General features: G+C 40.7%; 1 protein-coding gene across 12 annotated transcripts in view; it reads right to left on the minus strand.

Annotated features, from left to right (window-relative positions):
* PTPRF (protein tyrosine phosphatase receptor type F) overlaps positions 1-21,927 on the minus strand; it is a 396,065-nt gene that overhangs the window by 296,788 nt on the left and 77,350 nt on the right. For 11 of the 12 annotated variants that reach the window (XM_087731164.1, XM_087731163.1, XM_087731161.1 and 8 more), the window contains exon 2: positions 4,328-4,408. The exons of the other annotated variant lie outside the window; for it this stretch is intronic. The gene's annotated coding sequence lies outside the window, so the exon portion shown is untranslated. The remainder of the gene's footprint in view (positions 1-4,327; positions 4,409-21,927) is intronic. 12 annotated transcript variants of the gene reach the window in all.

A 21,927-nucleotide genomic window follows, 5' to 3' on the forward strand; every position in this document is an offset into this window, starting at 1 on the left:
TGCTTGTACTTGGTTCTTACTATAAATGCAACCATCAGTAATCCCTGTCTTGCTGCCTGCCTCCCCTGAAAAACAGATCATAATTAGAAGAATCCTTGGAAATCATCCTTGAGTTAACGATGAAGAGAAAGAAGGTATGAACAGAGACAAAAGCCAGACCAATGAAACACTGATAGTCCCTGCTCCTGTCCCTGATTCTATTAGTGGAAAAATTCAGACGCTGTTTTAGTCAGAGGAGTTTGGTATCACGCAATTGTTCACAGCTCAGCGAACGTCATTATTTCAGGCCTCTTCAGAAATCCAGAGTTTTGCCTGAGAGTACGATAGGACGCGCATCCGCTCGGTGTGGCACTCTCACCCCAGAAACGGCACAGCCGGTGCTCGTGCCTGGCACAGCCCCGGGAGCTGGCACAGGCACCAGGAACCCCGGCACAGCCACAACTGCGTGGTTTTTCATCCACCATCCCGTTGGGCTCTACTTCAAACCAGACGTCTAACCAATACTGCCTGTTTTCAGCCAAGCCTATGCTGATAGTAGATAGAACGAAACCGAGTTAATTAGAGTTCAACGCATCCTCAAAGGAGATGTCGGTACCAAAACTCCTTATGCACGTTAACTTCTGTAGCATGTATTTTTTATGAGTTTAGCACTTGTCTCGGGTTTAGAAAACACACACGTGGCGTGGCAGCTATTCAAGCCCATTGCGCCAGAGCGTGAGCAAGTGCTCACTCCGTGGGATGAGAAAGTTACCTTGCCAGTTACGGTGAGTCTACCTTTATTGCATAACCCTCAGACAGCTGAATTAGTTAAATAGGTAAAGTGACAAAACAAAAGCCACCTACCAATATACCGACTGTATAATAGAAAAGGAAATGAAAAGGACCAGAGGGCTAAAGCTCATGTTCAATTTTGCAAATATGGTTAAATCTTGTAACATCTCCAGCTTCTGCTGATGCTCTTTTTCATAAATAGACTTTTGAAAACACATATCCCCGTAGACAGCTAAAGCAGACACCTTCAAAGCAGAAGGGAATTTTACTAATCCCAATTCGGAGCTTTAAACCCCACCCTTCCCTCTCCACACACATTCTCCAACACACACCATGTGAAACCAGGTAAATGGCCAGCAGTCATGCCCTTTGGGCTCCAATATATTAAAGCACTCCACTCATTTGTAAGATAAGAGACCTGTAAAGGCTCAAGTAAAAAAAAAAATATATATATATATATATATATACAGCCATACATAAAGAATGCTGAGCTACGCCAACGAATTTGGCCAATGCTCTTTCAAGGCTGTCATTTAAATACAGCCAGAAAATACTGTTCACCATATTTCAGTGAAAAGTAACGGGTAACTCACTGTTTTGCATTAAGTATTAATATGTTCCAGCCAATGTGGCATTAACACACAATCAAATCACTCTGAATCACATAAGCTTTGTGCCAACATTTTGTAGAAATATATAACATATATTAACACAAAACACCCCTTAAATTAGAACATGGTATCACAACACATTTTCTAAAATACAAAAAAATTAAAAAATAATAATATTTAAAGAATTATAAGAGAACAGTGTGACCTGATGACAACTGTTTTATACTTCAAAGACAGAATGAAGAAAACTAATAGTGCAGAAGTCTCAGTTTTAACTGCGATTCCAGTGTCCAGCTTTCGGTGGTAATGTTGCATGTATAAAAATCCCCAAAACCATAATCACATAGATATATAATATTTCCCTAGCAACATCCAGTTCAAATGGAAAAAAAATCCTGAGTTTGGGTTTTTTAATCTTTTCAAGCAGTCTTCACTTTAATAAATTTATTAACTTCAGAACTGTAACATTCAAATGAAAACTTTAGGTATTTTTGTATATCCCTGAAAGAGCAACCACACAACAATTTTACTTTAAATGAATGTCAAAAGACTGCTTCAGGATGCACTGCAGTCTCCAAACTCCTGAAAACTTAATCTGTATTCTGCTAATCTAGGTTACAGTTTATCTTCAGGGGTTCTCCTGTAACATCATTCCTTGATGCTTTAGATTCAGCCTGACATGATTGAAAAAGCTTCCTCTTCTTTCTTCTCCCATTCATCTGAACAGCAAAAGCACACTTTTCTTTCAGGTTCCCCTGCCCCCTCCCCCCAGATCAGATGGACTTTATTAAGGAAATTATTTTAAAAGAAAACCCTACAGATAAACTATGACCTAGATCAGGGAGATTCCTCCTGGGAGCATCCTCCTGGGGGGCGGCCATCTGCAAACCAGGACTGGTCTAAGATGCTCCCGAACACAATATAAAACTACATACAGATGATTAGTTAAGATATGTCATCCTAAAGATGACAGAGACTCTCCCATAATTCAGGTACTGTCCAGGTTTGCACCTCACCGAGTTAACTCATCACTGGGATACACTCAGCCCTGCTGCCCATTGCCAGCCTGGTTTCATACTGATGACTCCATGGGCCAGGTGAGCCTGCAAGGGGTGTGGGAGCTGGCGGGGAACAGGGGACCTGACCTGGCTGTACCTCCGAGTACTCGGCACCCCCTCATCTCCCCTCCCCTGAGCTGCAGGAGAAGGGGATGCAGTCTTCAAACTCTGCTCTTCAGTGGGCACAGCAGCCCAGAGCCTTTCTGCTCACACTCCCGCATGCATCCAAACGCAATCTTGCCAACCCTGGGCTCACCTTTGAGGAAAACCAAGCATGCGGTATGCCACGCCAAGACATTCTTCCCTGCCCGGCTGTTTCTGTGAAACACGAGCTTTCTGAAACTAGCCCTCCCATTCGTGCTGTCTTTGCACAACCTCTCAGATGGCACATCCCAAAACCTGAGCACCATCTCCTACTACACCTGCCATTGCCCGACCCAACGCCGTCCATGCCTGGCAGGATCTATTCCAAAAGGCTTTGAGCCCAAAAGCTCACTAGCAGGCTTTTTTCCCCAGGACCACACCAGCAGTACTTTCAAACACACATACACAAAGACATACCTACTGTAAGTGCTTCGATCTCCACTTAAGCGACAAGATCAGTTCCTGGTTTTAGAGAAATCTTGTTTGTTTGAAGCATCAGCATCTTAGCTAATGAGTTTTCGCTTCCCTTCTGCACTCCACAAATACTGGGCTGAGTAATGCGTAGCCTAATTGACTGTTAAGGTCACTGGCCAGCTCTTTAATCTTATTTAGTACACTTTGAGACAGTTCATGAGTCATTAGGGCTTCATTCTTGGGGACATAAAGACACGTAATATACATTAATAAAGAGCATAAATGCAATGCAATTTGTGTATTTTACAGATTGTAAAATTAGAAAGATGGCATTAAATATTTCTTTGCAATGTTATCATTTAATAATGTTGCTTATTTTCATATACAATAAAAATATTTAATTGTCAGAGCCTGCTGGTGTCTTCATAATTTGTAATGCTGCCATAGCTCTAAGAGAATTTCTTAAGCAGTAAAAGTCAGACTTTAAATACCAAACCGAAGGGAAAGAAGGGCTCAAGGGAGACATATCTTAAAAATTCCTTACTTAAAGGGGAAAAAAAAAGTAATTTTTCAAGCTGTTATTCATGATATTTGATTTCATGATGTAAATTGTAATTCAGTGCGCACACGTGTCAGGAACTTTGCAATACTTTTGAAAGGGATCAGCATCACTAATCAGGCACTGAAATCCAATTTCTGGGAGAATCTGGGAGCTCAAAGCTGAACATTTTAGCTGGCTTGGAAAGACCTTTGAAAAATAAAGTTAAACAGTAATTATACATAAATGTGCTTGAGAAACTTTACACCTGTCTTGACATGAATCACATCTTTTGCATGGATGATGAAATTCTTGGCGTTGCTTTAGGTGATTGGGATGGCATTAGCTTAGGCAGGGTAAGAATTCAACAGCCACAAGCCTAGACAGGTAGGATAAAGGGGTTACTGACTCAAAAAAGCATGACAGCTTATCTGTTGAAAGTCTAAACATGTTAATCATTTAACATAAACAGATCTGCTGATATTTTTAGAAAGGCATTTCAACTCATAAGTAACAATGTTAAAAAAAGGACATCAGTAACCCTAATCATATTTTCCACAGGTCCTCCCAGCCCCTTGCAGATTGTTTCTACTAAAACTCAGGGGGGGGGGGGGGGGGGGGGGGGAGAAAAAAGTCAAAGACAGGTAGCTGGGTTTGGGATTAGGACAATAAAGAAGTCACTGGCAATCAGCGTTTGACTGCTGGCTATGCTACAGATGACTCCTGCAACCTTTATCTCCCTGTGCCTCAAGTCCCCAGTCTGTAAAACGAAGGTGGTAACGTTTCCCTACCTCACAGGAACGTTCTCAGAATAAATCCATAAATGCCTGGGAGACACTGGGACACCACTGTGACAGAGGCCATACAAATACCTAGGGGAAAAAAAAAAAACAAAACAAAACATAAAAATAAGTGCCATAAGTGACCATAACAGCAGTGTCATTCACAGATTAAATGTAAAGCAAAGGTTAAAACTTCACTTAACGACATGAATTCTCCATCCTGGGGAAGAAGCAGCTAGGTTCAGCACATATTCCCATCCTGACGCTTTTAAAACTGACAGCAAAGGACAGTTTCCTCTTTCCTATGCAGACACAACTCAGTCATGATAACCCACCACCACATACAGATGCAAACGGAAAAGGCATTTCCTTTACAGATCACGAGCTCAGGCCCTCCATTACAAGTATCATGTCCAAGAACCCCAGCAATAGACCCCAACATACTGACAATGTTCTTCCTCGGTCTCCATAGCCGATACCTACTGCAGAACTGAGTTCCTCCAATACTTGAAAAACTTCTAATTTTCAGCCTAACGTTTATTCCTGAACAGCTTTTATCCATTTGTTTTCATGCCAACATTAATCCAGCAGCTTAAACAGCTTTTCCCTATCCCTGAAGTTTATTTCCCTGACGATAAAAACGAATCACACCACCTCCCTGTCAAGGCTCATTTTACTGCCCAAACCAAACAAGTTCTTGGAGTTTGCTCTCAGATGACTCCCCATCCTTGAGATTACCTACTTCCTCCGTTACCTCACTTCACCACCTTCTGCCCAGCGCCATCCTTGCGGCTCACTGTCACCTCGTGACTGCGGCAAAGTAAAGCTGTGTTCCTCCAGCATTTCCACTGGTAACCCCCTCCATCCTACCCAGCTCAGAGCAAAAGTTTCTTTCTCCCAATGCCTCTTATGGTCATGACCCTGCATGGAGGTATGTCCCACTTCCACTGCTCTGGGTCTCAAGCTCTGTCTGAAAGATATCCTGACCCTTCACAGCCCTGACCATGCCTCCAACCTGTCCTACCCACAGCGCTTTAAGCCCTCAGGGCACTGCTCCATGGTGCCAGGGACATAACAGGGAACACGCATGGTCTCCCCAAAAACACACCTCCTATCTTCAGTGTCAACTCAGCTCAGCAATCAACGGCTTGAGCTCAGTTACACTGTTATGCGTTCTTTAATGTGAGCCAAATGACTACAGCCCTCAAAAGGATAAGTGATTCAAAATTATGCAAACGCACAGAATGTGTTATTTAGTCTTTATCATTTGCAAAGTACTCATTTCGTACACAGTTTCAGCGCTCTTTCAGAGAGTGTGACAGTGCCCTGAAATCCAGGTCTCTGATGGTTGCTGCATCACGCGCCGACCGCATCCTTGGCAGGAGAGGGGAGGAATGCTGCGGGTTTGCTCCAGCTCTGAGGTGGGACATGGGACTGAGACAGCCTGCCTGCCCACCCGCTGCCCCACGCACTTATGGATACCTCCACCCACCCTCTCACACATGCACCCCTGGGAGACCCTCTCTCATCGCCTCACAACCCGAGCTGACCGGGCCAACAAAAATCCCTTCACTTTTTTTCATTTCTGGGGAGAGAGGGCAGTTCCCTTCCTCCTGGCACAGTGACTGGAACCAGCTCGTGAGCCGGTCGGACAAGCACCGGAGCTGGTAGGAGGGGAACGGCAAGCTCACCCCTTCTGCGGGCAGTCTGCCACCAGATCAGACTGGGACATATCGGAAACCTCAGCCCAGGGAACCAGAATAAAGTCACCTTTCCAAGGACTCAGATCCATTTAAAATTGTGCTCTAATAACCTTGACAAACAAATATATTATGCAATTTTATGTTATGCAGTGTTGACTTCAGTGACTCTGTAGCAGTGCTTACTCTACTATATTTACTTCTGGCACACACTAGCGGCGTTCGCTGCAGTCATTCAGAGCGTGTTCCTGTTTTAAACCTGGAGGTCTTACCCTGCCAATATCTATGCACAATGCTCCTCATTATGTTTTTCATAACTTTGACCAGGTTGTCACTCTTTCTTCTGTCCCTGCAAGCTCCCTTGTCTATAACACGTCCTAAGTTTCTTTCCCCTTTTAATACAGGGTCCCAATTTTCTACCCCAGCATCTCTCAATTAGTGTCAGGTCACCAATACCCACCTCCAGCTGCCCACACTGTCAGTCTCCATCCCTCAGGCCAGAATTTGAGAGAAGCACCCTGGTACCTCCCACCAGGCTCCCTGGGATTTGAGGAAAGCCCTCTTTTAGGCACGCATACATCCACCTTGATGCCCATGACCAAGACTAACGTACTAAACGAACAGAAGACAGATGATACAAATCTGGTTTCTCCCTTCCCCCACGACTAATAGAACGACGATTTCGGTACAGGCTCTTTTCACTTTCATCATCAGCTGGTCTTTGTTGCAAGAATGGCAATCCCATCTGAGTGGAATCCATCCAGCAGTTAAGTGGTTTGTTAAATCCCAGGACACCTTGTATGCAGAGAAGGATACTTAAGCTACTGAAATGGCAACCCTTTATTAAATGCATAAAAATGCTTGAAATTTCTGTAAACCAACAATTCAAATTAATATCCTTCCTTAAACATATCAGTCTCTGCTGATAACTGTTACATTGCTTTTTATGCATTTCTTTTGAATTTATTCTTTGGAAATCCTGTGGAATTTCCTATAGTTCTAACACATAGTTGCAGTCATCCATGGTACACATACACGTATTTCACTAAAAACTTTCTCCCAAAAGCATAAGTAGATTTTGCATTTGCATACTCGGGGGCAGTTCAAGTCAACTATGCTCAACTACACCATAGTGACACTACTGCTAGAAAAGGAAGGGAGGAAAAAAAATTAAAAAAAAAAAATCTTTTCTACACTGGAAATATTAAGAGAGAGAGCAAAGAATTTTAAGATGAGGTTAGAAAATACTCTCAGTCATACCAAGCACCGTTTAACATGTAATTTTTAAGACCTCCTGGAAACTCCTGCCACAACAGGACCCATGCACACCAAAGTGATCGCTCATGCTCTGAGTTTCTTTGCATCTGTTTGTCTGACATGTATATTTAAGATTGTACACTGATTCACTTTTGGGTGTCATAGCCAACTTTACGGAAACAGATGTTCTGCTTATACAGAGAGAGGGCATATAAATATTAGGCATTTGCTGTTGAGGATTAAACATTAACAGAAAAATTTAATCAGCAGTGACGAAAGCGGTAACGGCAGTTCACTGGAGATAACTTCCTCTGTGAAGCATGCCGAGTCTCCATCATGCTAATTTAGGTTGTTCGAAGCCTAAAGCGACTAAAGAGAGACCGCACCAGCAGGAATTTAGCACACTAAATTACACCTTCTCCCTTTAAAACAAACAACTCCCAAAACGCACCCAGGTTCCCCCCTCCGCCAAGTTAAACTCAAGGCCAGCAAGAGCAGCAGAGGCTGCCGAGAGCCTCCCCACCGGGCACAGCAAGGGCAACGCTGCACGGCCCCCTGCAGCACCCGGGAACAAGAGCTCAGCACCTACAGCTGCACCTGGACACCGCTGCAACCAAAAGCACGAGTGCTACCACCACAGTTTCTGCCAGTTTTCATGTGTCAAGCCCAGAAGAATATTTTCTGAAACTCTTCAAGGCTGCTTTTTCAATCTACGCGACAGTATTTACTGAACAGACAATACCAGTAGCCACAAGCACTTCATGCAGCGTTGACAACAGCAAGGAATTCCTCGTTTCTTGGTAAGCTCCCATGCTGGCTGACACAGCAAGAGGCTCTGCGAGAGGCCAAGAAAAGCCACAACTTATCACAAGAAAATGGCAAATTGTGAAAAACCTGTATCACAAGGTTAGCTGCCTAGGCACAGCTTTAATAGAGCTCCATAAATACCTCAGTCTAACACTGACAGAGGTTAAAAACCTATTATCTTTCCCAAATGACAGTGTGAACATATGTTCAATCGAACACCCCGCCCCACCAAGCTACAAAGTAGGTTCTGCTCTTTCAGCTCCACAAATGCAAACCACAGGGAGCATTTTAAATGAAAGCATGATGAAGATTACATTAGGCAAGTTTGATCTACTGTAAAACACTCGCACACAACATTAAGAGGGAGAACAACCTTTAACACCTGCTTTCTCTTCAAACATAGCATTATCTCTGTGCATGGCTTGACTCTTAAAGGGATGAAAACTCAAGCTAAATTGCATGGCTTACTCCACCAGCAAAGAATACTTTAAATGTCTGGGACCTAGTGGCCCACTAATACCGAACTGGTGAGAATATTCTTCTAAAAACGTATATGCCACTGTGCTGCTCGGCGGGATGCCACCCCACAGCACGGCTCCGCACAGCAGAGAAGGTTTTCACCCCGGTGTGAAATGTTGTGACACAAGAGGAGATGCAGCAGCTGGAAAAGGACTGCGCGATCCAAGCAGTGTTGAAAGTCATCATCATAAATATTCACACACAGACTGATTTGTTTTCTTACCAATAGCACACTGTTATTCACAAATATTAATTAGTTTCTAAATACCACCTGTTACTCAGCCCTCCCCTCCGCTGCATGCCACGAGGCTCCCTGGCTGCAGAGGCTTGCAGCCCCTCCGTGCTGCTCAGAGATTTAATGATGTTTCAACTTCCACAGCTCACTCAGCTACTGGGAGGAGAGGCAGGGAATAATTACTTACTTACGTCTTTCTCTGTCGACCTCTCTGGAGGATGAAACGAGCAGCTTTAATGGCCTCTGAAGGGAGCCTGGTCCAGCCAGTCTCACATGGGAAGAATGACAACTGCACTGGTAGGTCTTCGGAGTGGAGAACGATTTTAAAGATCCAAACTTCAAAGATCTCAATGAGGGGAGAGTTCAAGCTCAAACAATCTCCCCACTGGAGGGAGGAAAGCTTCTAATGCAATCACTCAAATTTCCAGCGATCACTCACACTTTAGACAGAGCTGAGGCACCAGGAATTGCCTGTCACATCCTACAGTATAAATAAATCTCAGTCTGCCAGGAGGAAAGCTGTTACAAACCTAAGAAATTTTCTTTGGATTTCTTTACATCACTTGCTCAAAGGCTCTCTCTGAAGGTAAGAGGTACAGGTGTAGGCAGACAGCCGCCAGGTACACAGGATTCCTCCTCCCCACTAGCAACGGCAAACGTGTCCCCTCCTTCTCCTAATTATATGCATCACCCATAACACGAGAAAGTTGGGCAGAGCACTGATAAAATGCGCAAGTTGATAGCACATTTAAGGTTGAAGAAGTGACACAGATGAATAAGTACTGTCTTGGTCTCTCTACGAACCCTGGATATAAGATCCCTCAGACCTCTGAAACTTGTCCTGCTCGCCGTCACACAGAGATGACTAGGGAGGATGAGCTTATCTTGGTGAATTCAAATACAAACAAAAAAAGGAATGGGACTAACTCCAGGAGCCCAGGCTCACACCTAGCCCCATTGGAAGAGATGAACCTGAAGCATCCTCCTCACAGATGCCAGCTGAAAGACTCAAGCTCCAAAACCCAGCATTTGGCATTTCCATCATCTTCGGAAGTTGTGCTGCCTTTTCAGTGCAGGTGCAGCACGAAGGCTGTTATCCCACAGCTGATAGACTTGATACCAAGGCACAGACATCAGCTCGTACACTTCCCAGGGAGGAGACACAATCTATTCAATACACCTTTCTACAACATCAGATCTTTCTTACCAGGTACACAGCATGATTTCACTGGCACAGTCCCATCTGAATACTTCTTAACAGGTTTTTCTAAGATCTTATGCATCATGCCATCAGCTCTACAGAACAGCTGCAGAGTAGTACAAGTAATAAAGAACAGATTTAAGGTGAAAAATCAGAGCAGTTTTTGCTGGAAAAGATACCTATAGGACAATTTAACCTTGTCCTTGCTAAATATAGAACAGGGGAGTTGCAGCCAGGGCTTGCTATCCTAAAACTCCTACTAGCAAAACAAACAAACAAAAAAAACCCCAACAAAAACACCCAAACCTCTGCAATAGTCCCTGCAGACAGCAATAACCCAGGACTCTCAGGATTTTCTGAGAGTTTGGTTAATCTCACATTCAAGTTCCTAAGATTGTAAAACTCACAAGTGGGAGGGCAAGAAGCACACATGAATGTCTATAGTCATTTTCCCAGTAACTGACAAACAAGGTGCTGAATTTCTTAGGGACTTGAATGGCCAAAGCTGAAGTTAAGCTTCACTAGAGCTATATTTAGTTCTGCACAAATACAAATTAGGAAACGCTTTCTTCTCAGTTACTAATGCAGTGTGACAGGAAACAATTATTTGCTCAGTGTCTAATGTTACCTTTGGTGAATATCTGGCTTGCATAAACTGTATATTGTATAATAAAGAACCAAGCTGGTATTCCACAAATCAGTGAGAAAACTCATTTAAGAAGATGAAGAAACATTTGATTTGCACACGTCTGAGCTACACTGGTCTTAGCTATGCAGATCGAGTTAGTGTTGAGGACTCTCTTGCTTTGATACTAAAGTACAAAGTGAGTTTGTTTTCCAAATCGTACATTAATTTATTCAAGAACATTGTGGGTATTTAAAGAATATCATGGCTTCTCCAAAGTGTAAAACTGGGCAGAAGGACAGAACAATTAAAAAAAATATATATCCATCTTTGCTGATTTCAAGTGCCAGTTTATCTCTATGGAAAATGCAATTCTGGGTCACAAGGGAGCTCTCAGCTCAGCAATCACTTCAGACTTCAATGTCTACAAAACACAAAAGACAACAAAATGCATGATTCAAATGAAGGGCTAGTTAGACCGTGGAGAAACAAGCCATGATTGTATAGAGGAATCCCACGTGCTTCAGAAGTACTCAAAAGGGCTGCACTCGAAAAATCCCAGGCATGTGGCCGAGAAGAAACTCTGTTCCTGCCTACTGCAGCAAGAATGCCAACTAACAGTCTTGGAGTTTCCAAGCCATCTAACGCAGGATCCCTGCACACTAACGACGTTAAAAAGCATATGATACCGCAGCAGAAACAACATGTCCTTTCTTTTGGCACCGCTGGGCAAATATTTGCCAGGCCCTGTACCATACTGAGTCATATGAGTATTTCTAGAGCTGGAGTAGTTGGCACTTGCTTGGCTTAAGTGATTAAGACCCAGTATAACCACAGAGATGCACGAAGTATCTGCGTCCTGATGAGCTGGTGACCTTTCCAGTTGCAGATCCCTTTGAGATGGAAGGCAGACGAGCAATTGGCACCATCCGAAAGACCACCAACACTCAAGATTTTTTTAGCCAAACAAGGACTACTAAAATAAACACGTCTTTGCCTAATCTTCCACAGCTTTCTACTGGAAAAAAAAGGAAAGGACCTGATAAACGTTTGGTTTCTTTGCAGTGTTTCGTAAACGATTATCTTTTACTTTGGCAGTAGGTTCTCAGGAGCAGGTGGAACACAGAAATGTGAGTTCTGGGCACAAAGCAAACAAACCTCTCGCCATAAGCCAAAACATTTCTTATGACACTCCAATGCTGAACAATCTCTCTTACCTACCGCGCCAAGTATGACTAATTTTGATGAACAAGTTAGAAGGATTTCCAAGGAGAAACGACACCTCCGCTACTCCCACCTGTATGAAATCTAGGAACACTGTTTATATGCTTTATCTTCTTTGAAGATCCTATGGCAAGGGGAAAAATTCATGCCCCAAATGCCTATAAGGTCAAGTGTATTAAAACTTCTCATATGAGTTCACCAGTAGCCAGAGCTGCAAACTGAAGATACCTGTTCAAAATTGTGTCCTTGCACCCAACTGGGATATTCAGTAGGCATAATATTTTGCCTTGGGAAACTCAAGGGTTGACTAGGAATTTTACTTCTGATGCCCATAAGGTCCCTGCCTGTGTTTTACTTGCTACGTTTTTAATATAACAAGGTAACTCCTACAGTGCTTTCTATATCGATCAGCAAAAACAATGCTGAAGTCAAAGACTTATCTTGTCTACACTGCTGGAGGGAAGGGGACTAAATTTTTTTCAGATATATACAACTAACATGCTACTATTTTATCCAAGCACAGCTGAACATCTCACCCCCTATATTCCCAGTACCGGCAAAGGAGCAGGAACAATTGCAAATCTGCATTGCAGGGGCAGAGGTGCACGTCGATATGCAGCCCACAGTTCTTGCTGAGTACCAAAGGGCAGCAGCTACATCATCCTGTTAGAGATGTACCAGATTAAAGGCTTTCCTCTATTTCAGCGGTACTGACACAGCCAGACTGGTAGGCCAATACAGGCACGAGCTTGATAAAACAAGATGCGGCTGAAGCTCTTCATGCAGCTGATGCAATATCAATGTATTTTCTCACTGCTCTTGTATTATTCCTGTACACACAGCACTACAGCAATGCTCTCGGTGACTGAAGAGGAATAGTCTCTGTCAAACTTTGCCAAAGAGACCAGACTGGACTTTCAGCAGTCAAGCACACGTAAGCCACATTAACTTTCTAGTTGCCTAGAAGCTTTTATTAAGTTATTACATGACTCTGTACTTCTCCTTGGCTGTTCTCTCAAAAGAGAGGACGCAAAGGAAAACAAGGCTCCAGCTTGGAACAAGATGAACAATTTCCCTGGAACAGACTCATTTTCACTAGACATCTCCTTTCCCACCTTCTCCCACTCCCCCAAAGACTCATCCACTTACCCTCCTCATCACAGTGCTAAAATAATCAGGAGGAAAAGTAGGAACCACCTTTCTGATACAGGCTGCCACACAGCACCTCCTCTCCCCCTCAAAATGTACTGAGCTTTTAAACAAATGCATAATGTGAATGGAGTCTCCAAGAACTTAACAGAAGTTTAAGGAATGAGAAGAGAAGGATGACAGGCATACAAATTACCATTAGCTACTGAGTAATCAAAGGGATAAAGACACATGTTTTGGGAATCAAGAGTAGCTAATTATTAGGAATTAGGATTAGAGTTATTCTTTTTAAGAAGAAACTAACTACTACACATCAGCCTGCTGTGTCTTTTCTTGCACGTAGAATATCTGGCACTGAACAAGATGCTGAAGCAATGGCACTCATTTAATCCAAAGCATCCATTCCCTCAACGTCCACCCCAACCTTGAAGTCTGCCAAGGGTAAACCAGGAGGAATATTTCATTCTATACACAAGCTCTCAAAATTGCAGCTCTCTGCGTTGTGTAAGCCATGGTAACACTGTTGTCCGAAAAAAACCTGTGCTGATACTCAGTCGGCTTGGAAAAGAGAAAAGGAGAAGACTTACCGCTGCGTTGTCCAGGATGAGCTAGAAAGGAGCACTCTCTGAGCACTGCTCAGTGGTTTCCCACGTCCTCTTTTGCCACATTTTAACTCCACATCAAGCAGACTCCTGTACAGAACTGACTTTAAGGGACTCTAGAGGACTTCGAAGTTTTTTAGAACAAGAGAAGACTGTACTGGTATTTTGTCAACACCAGAAGAGCAGAACACCTCTAGCACAGGGGTACAGAAGTGAATCTGAGATAATAAAACGTCCAAACAACTACACTACTACACGAATTTGCAAGAGTGCCACCGATATGACAGACAGCATGAAGTCAGGACTAGGGTTGTTCTTTGAGGATTAGTGGCTCTCAGCCTTCTTTGGCTGCCCAACAGCTTACTCCACAGGACAGCAAATTCTGACTGTAATGGAAAAAAGACTTTCATGTTATGAGAAACAAATGTTACAAAATTAATGAGAAAATATACAACGGAAAAGTTTGTTTCTTTTTAATCCATTGCAATTCGTTGCATCAGGCTCTATCACAACAGGATAATCTTCAAGTAGCTAGCATTAACATCTTGCTACAGCATAAATCCAAGAAAGCAATAAAACAGCATGAAGAAAAATTTCAGAAGAGCTATTAGATCAAGTTCACATTAGTGTCGCCTGAAATGTGTCCTCCATTGCAATGAAGAGCTGATGTTTATCTGTCTCTCTACAAGGCTTTTGACACAAAGCCCAAAGACCCATAAGAATGCATTAACGCTGGAGAATTAGCAGCAACATCCAAACCGGTAAACAACTACCACCAGCAAACCCTCATCCTAAATATAATCAAGATTTCTTAACACCTCTACAAAACATACTACTTTTTTCTTTCCCCCTCCTATAAAAAAGGGTAAGAAAAAATTAGAAATAAAATAGCATCAATCTGCATGAACCTAAAAGGTTTTCCTTTCAGCAGCAGCAACACTACCATCCCAGACTAGAGATGGAATTGCAATAATCATTCAGACTGGAATATCCAATCCCTGCCAACTGACTAAAGGTGAGCTGCCGCTTAAAAATAAAATACGCATGTGTTTGAAGTGAAAACAGATGACCACACTTATTATTTCACACATCCATTAGTACAGAGCATCTATTATAGATACATATTGAATGTGGATGGATACATTCACAAAACCTAGACAAGCATATTTTTAAACAAAGAAACAGCTTTCCCCACTCCCATACCAGAATTATCATGACTTATAATCCCCAGTGAGTGATCTGCTATAACAGAAAGTATTAAAATAAAGAGCATTTTAAAAAGTTATTTACAATTCAAACACTATTTTTTGCTTAGTAAAATAAGCCAAAATCCTGTCTCAGAGCTGCCTGTATTTCAATTTTATATATGTGAATAAAGCACCAAAAAATTGAATATATTGATAATAGTAAAATAAATGCATTGCATATCCATTTTGCTCTACAATTCCACCTTTATACCATCATGCACTGAAATATTTGTGTCTTCCGAAACTCACAGAAAACTGAGTGTGACACCAAATGAAACCAACACACTACAACACAGATTTCCACATTAGTTATAAAGGCTATATCAGCACTACATATTTAGAAGTATATTAACAGTACCAAACAGTACAGTAACCACAATGACCAACTTTGGATCGTCAGAGTTCTTATTTCTTGTAATCATAAATACAAGAAATTGTAATTTCTTGTAATCCTGTAACGTGCTTACACAACTGACACTGAATAAAAGAAACTCTCAGATACATGAATTTGTCTTTTCACATTGTTAAGGGTTTTTCCTTGAGAAGCAAAATAAATGTTTACTTTTTAACATGTATTTAAATAATGTCTTAAGGTACTTAATAAAAATTAGGTCTATGTTTCTAAAGCATTACAACATATTTAATATATTTATAAATACGCATAACATTAAAATGAATTTATGTAACAAAAGTATTCAAATTTAATATACGTTCAAAAAAAACCTACATTTGCTTCCCATGCCTTCAAGAGAGGCAAATCACCAGGCTAAACAACTGAAAGTAATGCACTAAACCAACTCTAAATAGTGATTGACCTTTTGGCTGATGTAGAAATAGCTTTTTTCCTAATTTCAGTTTATTCAGTTAATTCAATTCAATGACTTGATTTGCTCAAAATAAGAAATCAATTAAGAAATAACATAGCATGAAGATATGTTTCCATTTTCCAATCTAGAAACAAACATTAAGTGCAAGAGGATGAGATCTACCATCTACAAAATCCTCCAGGGCCAAAACCATTTTCCAGTCACTATCCAGAGTTAATACCATAACTATTTTAAACCTTGAAAGCACTCCCTTACCAATTCAAAAAGCAAAATGCATTAAGTTTGCTTCTGATTTATGTATCCAGTAAATTTAAGAAAAACATAGTAAACAATTTAACAGTTTCATGCATTTTAACTGAATTCAAATTTTGACATCAATACAACTATATATTCAGCACTCAATATATGTTAAACAAATATTTTACTACCAAAAATATGGGCATGAAGTACCTGAATGCTTATTTGGCCTAGTTAGACAATTATAACGTATGCTTATAATGTTGACAAAAGGTGTTACCTTACTGTAAAAGCTGTACTTAGCAGCAAATCAAGGCAATCTAACAATTACCTAACTACTAATAATTAACCTCTCCTTTGAGAAATGTAACAAAGTAAGATCAAAGTAACTGATTTACATCAAAGTTTCTGCTTGATTTACATCATTATTTAAATCATGTTTCAGAGAATGAGATATTTATTACAAAGTAGCAAAAAAAGAGTGGAAAGATTTAATGAACTCTGACAATCAATCATCTCTATTTTTAGCCTCATCCCAAATTCACCATGGATTTGGCAGAAAAATTCCTGAAGGTCCTTGAGCTACCCTATCGGTTTTGCAGCTGAGAGTCTTTAATTTCAGAATATTCAGATGGGGTAAAACTCAAGAATTAGTTATTTTGCAATTACTTGGGAGGTGGAAAGGCTGGGATACTTGGAGAGATTTCAGCATACCCCCTAACCATGCTAGGATCACGTTCCTGCTGGTGAATGAAGCCTCCTAAGTACCTCCCTACTCATCCATGCACCAACAAGTAACATCTCAATGGTACTTCAGAGCCTGCAGTGGGATTAAGCAAAACATCCCAGAGCTCCGACACAATCTTTTACTGATGAGGGGGAGTAAGGAGGGAGAACAACCTCTTATCTCAGTCATGGCATTTTTCCTTTATTGCAAGAATTAAAGAATTATGAGAAACATACAAAGTTAGTGCAAACAAATGATTTTTTTTTTTTTAATCTCACTACTATTTTAATTAAAACCTTTTGTCATGTCTGCTAAGCAAGTTCAAAGTGTTGCAATGCCATAGGAATGGGAATGCAGAAGTCTTGTTATGCTTGGGGAAAAAAAATGTTTTCAACTTTTACCGAATCAGCGACTGTAATTACTACAGGAATAAATCAAATTTATAGCAGGCAAACACAAGGCACAATCATTTTTTTGTGGCCATAAATGAGTTTCTTTTTGTTGCAATGTGATAAAGTTTAACATTTTCTGCATGTCAGACAGACTATTTTGATAATATTCTTTAGATTTCCTCCTTATTAACGAGATGAAAAATTTGCTATTAAGATATGCAAGTCATCTCAATACATCTTGTTACTGGATAAGCTTCAACAAAATCTTAAAGCACTTTTTTCTAACCACATTAACACAATAAACGCATAGACAAAATTCTTGCTTTGGTATTAGACAATGTTTTGTTCTCGCAAAATATCAAGAGGTGGAATTCAGCAAACTACAGCAAGTCAGTTGGTCTTTTTTTTTTTTTTTTAATTGTGTTCAGAAGGCTGCAACAGGGGAGACAAAAGCAATTTTAAATTTACGTTCTTTCCAAAGATTTTTCTTTTTCAATTTAACTGAATGTGAGACAAAAAAAAAAAAAAAAAAATCTTTTTGTTGCCTTTTTTTTTTTTTTAATCATGCCAAAGACTACCTCTGCTATTTAAAAGTACTTTCACATCTCCACTTTCCCTACTAACCTTTTGTGAAGAACAATTTCTGATTGCCAGGCTATATTTCATTTGCCTACCTCTATTCATAAAAAGAAGGGAGCATGTAAAATGGCAGATTTGACAGACTGTTAAATAACTTGAATAGCTTACATACATAAAACCAGTTATGGTTCTGCAAAACCTAAAAGCAATGTTATCAAAACATGGGATGGCTTTGGTATACAATGGCACCGCTAAACGTGGAACAGTTCAAGCGCTCCTTGGCGTCAAACCGCACCAAGCGCGTCATGAACACAAGTGATTTGTTCTTTGCTTGAATGTCAGTTTTGAAGAGCAAATATGTACGTGCACATGCATGAATTTGAGTACACATACAAAGGCTGCTCATAATCAAATAAACCTGACAGCTCCTATCTGAAAAAAACATTTCTATGAGACCTCATAGTTGAAGTCAGCAGATTAGTTCGGACCAAGTTATCCAAGAATTCTCCATTTACAAATTTCAGTTTCTCCTTGACATGGTCTGGAAAATTACCACGGAAAGATACAGCAGAAAATACTGCAGGTAGGCTGTCACCTCCAGTGCCAGAGAGACAGCCGAGTGATGCCACCGCAACGGGAAGGATGGCTCTGAAAATGTTTCTGCAAGACCGCTGCAGAAAGACCTTTATCAGCTAGCGACTATAATTTATTTTCTGCAAAGGAACCTTCTGGCATAATGTGCAGAGAAAGGACATAAAATGCAATCTGTCTGCCAATGAAACTAAAAAGTTAATGCGAAGGCGGGAGAGGCAACATATTTTGTTGAAATATGTAGATATGCCACTTAGATCTCGATGCATGCCACCATCTGACACCAAAGGGTGAAATGTTCTGATCTCTGCTGACAATATTTACCCTGAGAAAACCTCCAACATTTCATTCAAAGTTCCCCAAATGCCCATCATCCTCTCTCCAGAAGCAAGAGGGTTGGTTGAGAGCCCTCTGCAAGGCTGGCAAACAGGCAACAGAACCTGTGGGCCGTCTCGCCAGAATTGCTTGCTTCCATCTTAGCAGCGCTCACCTATCTACTTCCAGAGGACAACGGAGGACTGTGGAAACTGAATTCACTTTGTTTTCTACAGCAATAAAAATAAATAAAATCCTTCATCAAGAAGGACCACTGCAGCCTGCATGACTAGCAGGGTAGGAGGCCAGCATCACCTGCAGTGCTGGCCAAGGCGCATAAGACCGCGACTCTGCAGTGGGAGGTAGGATGCTTTCGCTTGCAAACAGATTAAGCAATCAAATCATCCAGAAACAAGTTTACGGATTTGACTTTTTCCTTTCTTCTCACCTTTGTTAGACAATTTGTGTAACCTGTAATATTAAATAAAAGCCATGCAGAACAGCAACCATGTCTTTTATGAATAGGTTTTTTTAAAAGTAAGAAAATAACCATCACCCTCTAATCTAATAAAGCTGTTAAATGAAACCAGTAATATTCCATCAAACAGGCAGGCAGAACTCTTAATGCAAGTTAAACAGACACATATACAGAAAAAAATTAGGACCTGTGTCATACCACTCAATTTTCAGTGAGGCAATATTAAAATATAATTAGCTAAATATTTTAAAATACAAATATGAAGATTAAGTAATACCAAAAGAGGGCACAGGATCTAAAGGGCAATGGATCTAAAGATACACTTCTAAATATTTAAGCCAGTTTTTCCCCTGAATTTTTATCATCCTATTAACATAAGTTTACACATCTTTATAATAAGTCTGTGCATTAGAATGTTTTTTCAATTGTTTAATCTCCCTATTTCTATTTTTTAAACATCCAGCAATTGCTCAAGCCTCTGGATGCATTTATTTTAATTAAATACAACAAAACCAAATGAAAAGCTTTTGCATTGTTTGAAAGAAGAGACCACTCAGAATTTTCCTCCATGTGTTGCAATAGAGATCTGTCGGATACATCCCCAGAGTAACCCCACCAAAGACAATAGCTGTGCCAACAGCAATTTGTCTGCATTGTGAAGGGAAACGTTTAACAAAACAAACCAACCAAACAAAAAAAGAGTAATTTAATATTTGTATTGTGTTTGCACAAAGAAGCACTGATCAGAGCGAATGCTGAATGCATGAGGTAGCCCCTTCCACCCTGTGCCCGTACGAGGGCACACTCCCACACCCCAGATGCAACAGGGGATGGACAGGCTCCAGGACAGACTGAAGCTCTAGCTGTATAGTCCCACCCTTACATCTCATTTACCATTTTATCAAAAGCATCTGCTTTTATTCCATGGAAGATGTTGACATGTTTTGGCAAAAGACCCCATCCCCCATCAAAACCTCCACGGACACCACACAAGATGACACACTGAGTAGCCTCTCGCATGGGCCAACTGGTCCTCGCTCTACCAGGCTGCCAAAGCATCACATCTCTGTGTACGAGTCTTCATTCCATGCTGCATTCACTAGCTTCCCCTTTTTTTTACTTGTTGTAAGGGTACACTCAACTCTGTGGCCACACCAATTTATTCGTGTGGGCGCCAGTCTCTGTGTTCACCTGAAAGCGGGTAATTCCAGGTTCTGCCTTCCCGTTCACCCACTGCTATTTACTCCCACAATCAGAATAGTGTGGTTCAAAACACAGAAGGTAAATAGAAAGGCTTAAAAGGCTTCCTCCCAGCACCTACCCAGAAAAATATCTTCTCAAAATTTATGCCTTTTCACTGCCACCAATTTCTTCTGTAACAAAAGGCTGCTTTTGAGGTAAACTCCTTACACTGCATTAGGGCAACAGACTCCAGCAGCACTTCAGATGCTGTTAGAACAGCTTTTCCAAAATCCTGCATAAACACAAAGGAACTGCACACGCAAGGAAGAAAACAGGATTTCTGTGGTCTTTCAGCCCACCACTCTAACAGTGTAGAAATTCAATGTAGACAAAGGCAGACAATACTCAAAAAATGTGCTACTGCTTCAGAATGTTATTTTGTAATATTCATAATTACCAAAAAAAAGCATGATCTACAGCACAGTGGTATTCAACAACAAAGATTTTTTTTTTTTTTAATAAGCTTACACTGATGAGAAGTTTTTCACAAAACTCACTATTTTACCTAAAAGGCAAATTCAAGTTCAAAATAAATCGCAAGGCAGTATTTTAGGGAGAATATTTTTGTTCACATACATGGATCTACTTATTGAATACAAGCGAAGTTTAACAACAAGAGTAGCAAATAAACAATTTCACATCATACAAATTGCCCTGTACTTTTAGGAAATAACCTGGGAGTAGTCTACTTCAGCAGAGACTAAACTATTTAGAAATTACTTGTCTTCAAAGTCTGAAGAAGACCAAAGAACAAGCCGTACCCTTCTTCTCAAACACAGTCTATCCAAGTGGTGCTGCTGAAACTCACGTAATTCTTTGCCCCCTTTAGACAATTTTAAAGTCACATTTGCTTCAACTCTATTTCTTCTATGCTAACAGAGAGCCTTTCTGGATATTAGGTTTCAGCATCAATTTCACATCTTTATATTAGTTTCACCTAATTTTCAGACTTCCACTCACCAATTGCAGAAATCTGCAAAAATAATTTCCCAGAGTGAATTACTTATTAAAAAGCAAATGTTATCAATGAAAGAGCCCAAACTAGGCACCGTGCAAGGCCAAAGTAATACTCTCAGCGCCATGATTTCTCCCAGTAGATTTTGTCAGATCACTTTGAACTACTCATGAACACTGCCAGTAATTTTTTTTGATAGCCAACAAAGGGGCAATTACAGAATAGCACCAAGACACAGCTCACATTTTGAGAGGATTTCACCCAGAAACATGCCATTGATATTCACATTTAAGATTTCCCAGGGCCCTATTACTTCTTGCTGTTCCAATAATATCCAGGATTGCTCTGGCATTTGAAACAAAAATCAAGCCTTAACGAGCCACAGTTTCCCAAAATTTGTTTCCTTTTAATTGTGACAATACAGAAATTCATGCTAAACTATTCAGCTATCTACCTGGTTAATTTTACGGCTGTATTCATAATCTGGGTGAATCACATTTAGAAAATTATATATATTATATATAAACATGGTATGACATTCTGTCAAGATACCTTTTATTATGTAATTCTATCCTTAAAAAGACCTGAAGATAGTTTATACAAGTCATTTGGAAATTTAATCCTGGGATGGCTGTCTAAAAAGCATCAGAGAAACAACCCTGATCATCAGAGGAGTTTCCAAGTGGGGAGTAACTCCCCA

Source organism: Nipponia nippon, unplaced genomic scaffold (genome assembly GCF_047370975.1).
Source record: "Nipponia nippon isolate SJK-2023a ecotype South Korea unplaced genomic scaffold, ASM4737097v1 scaffold_5, whole genome shotgun sequence".
NCBI lineage: Eukaryota > Metazoa > Chordata > Aves > Pelecaniformes > Threskiornithidae > Nipponia > Nipponia nippon.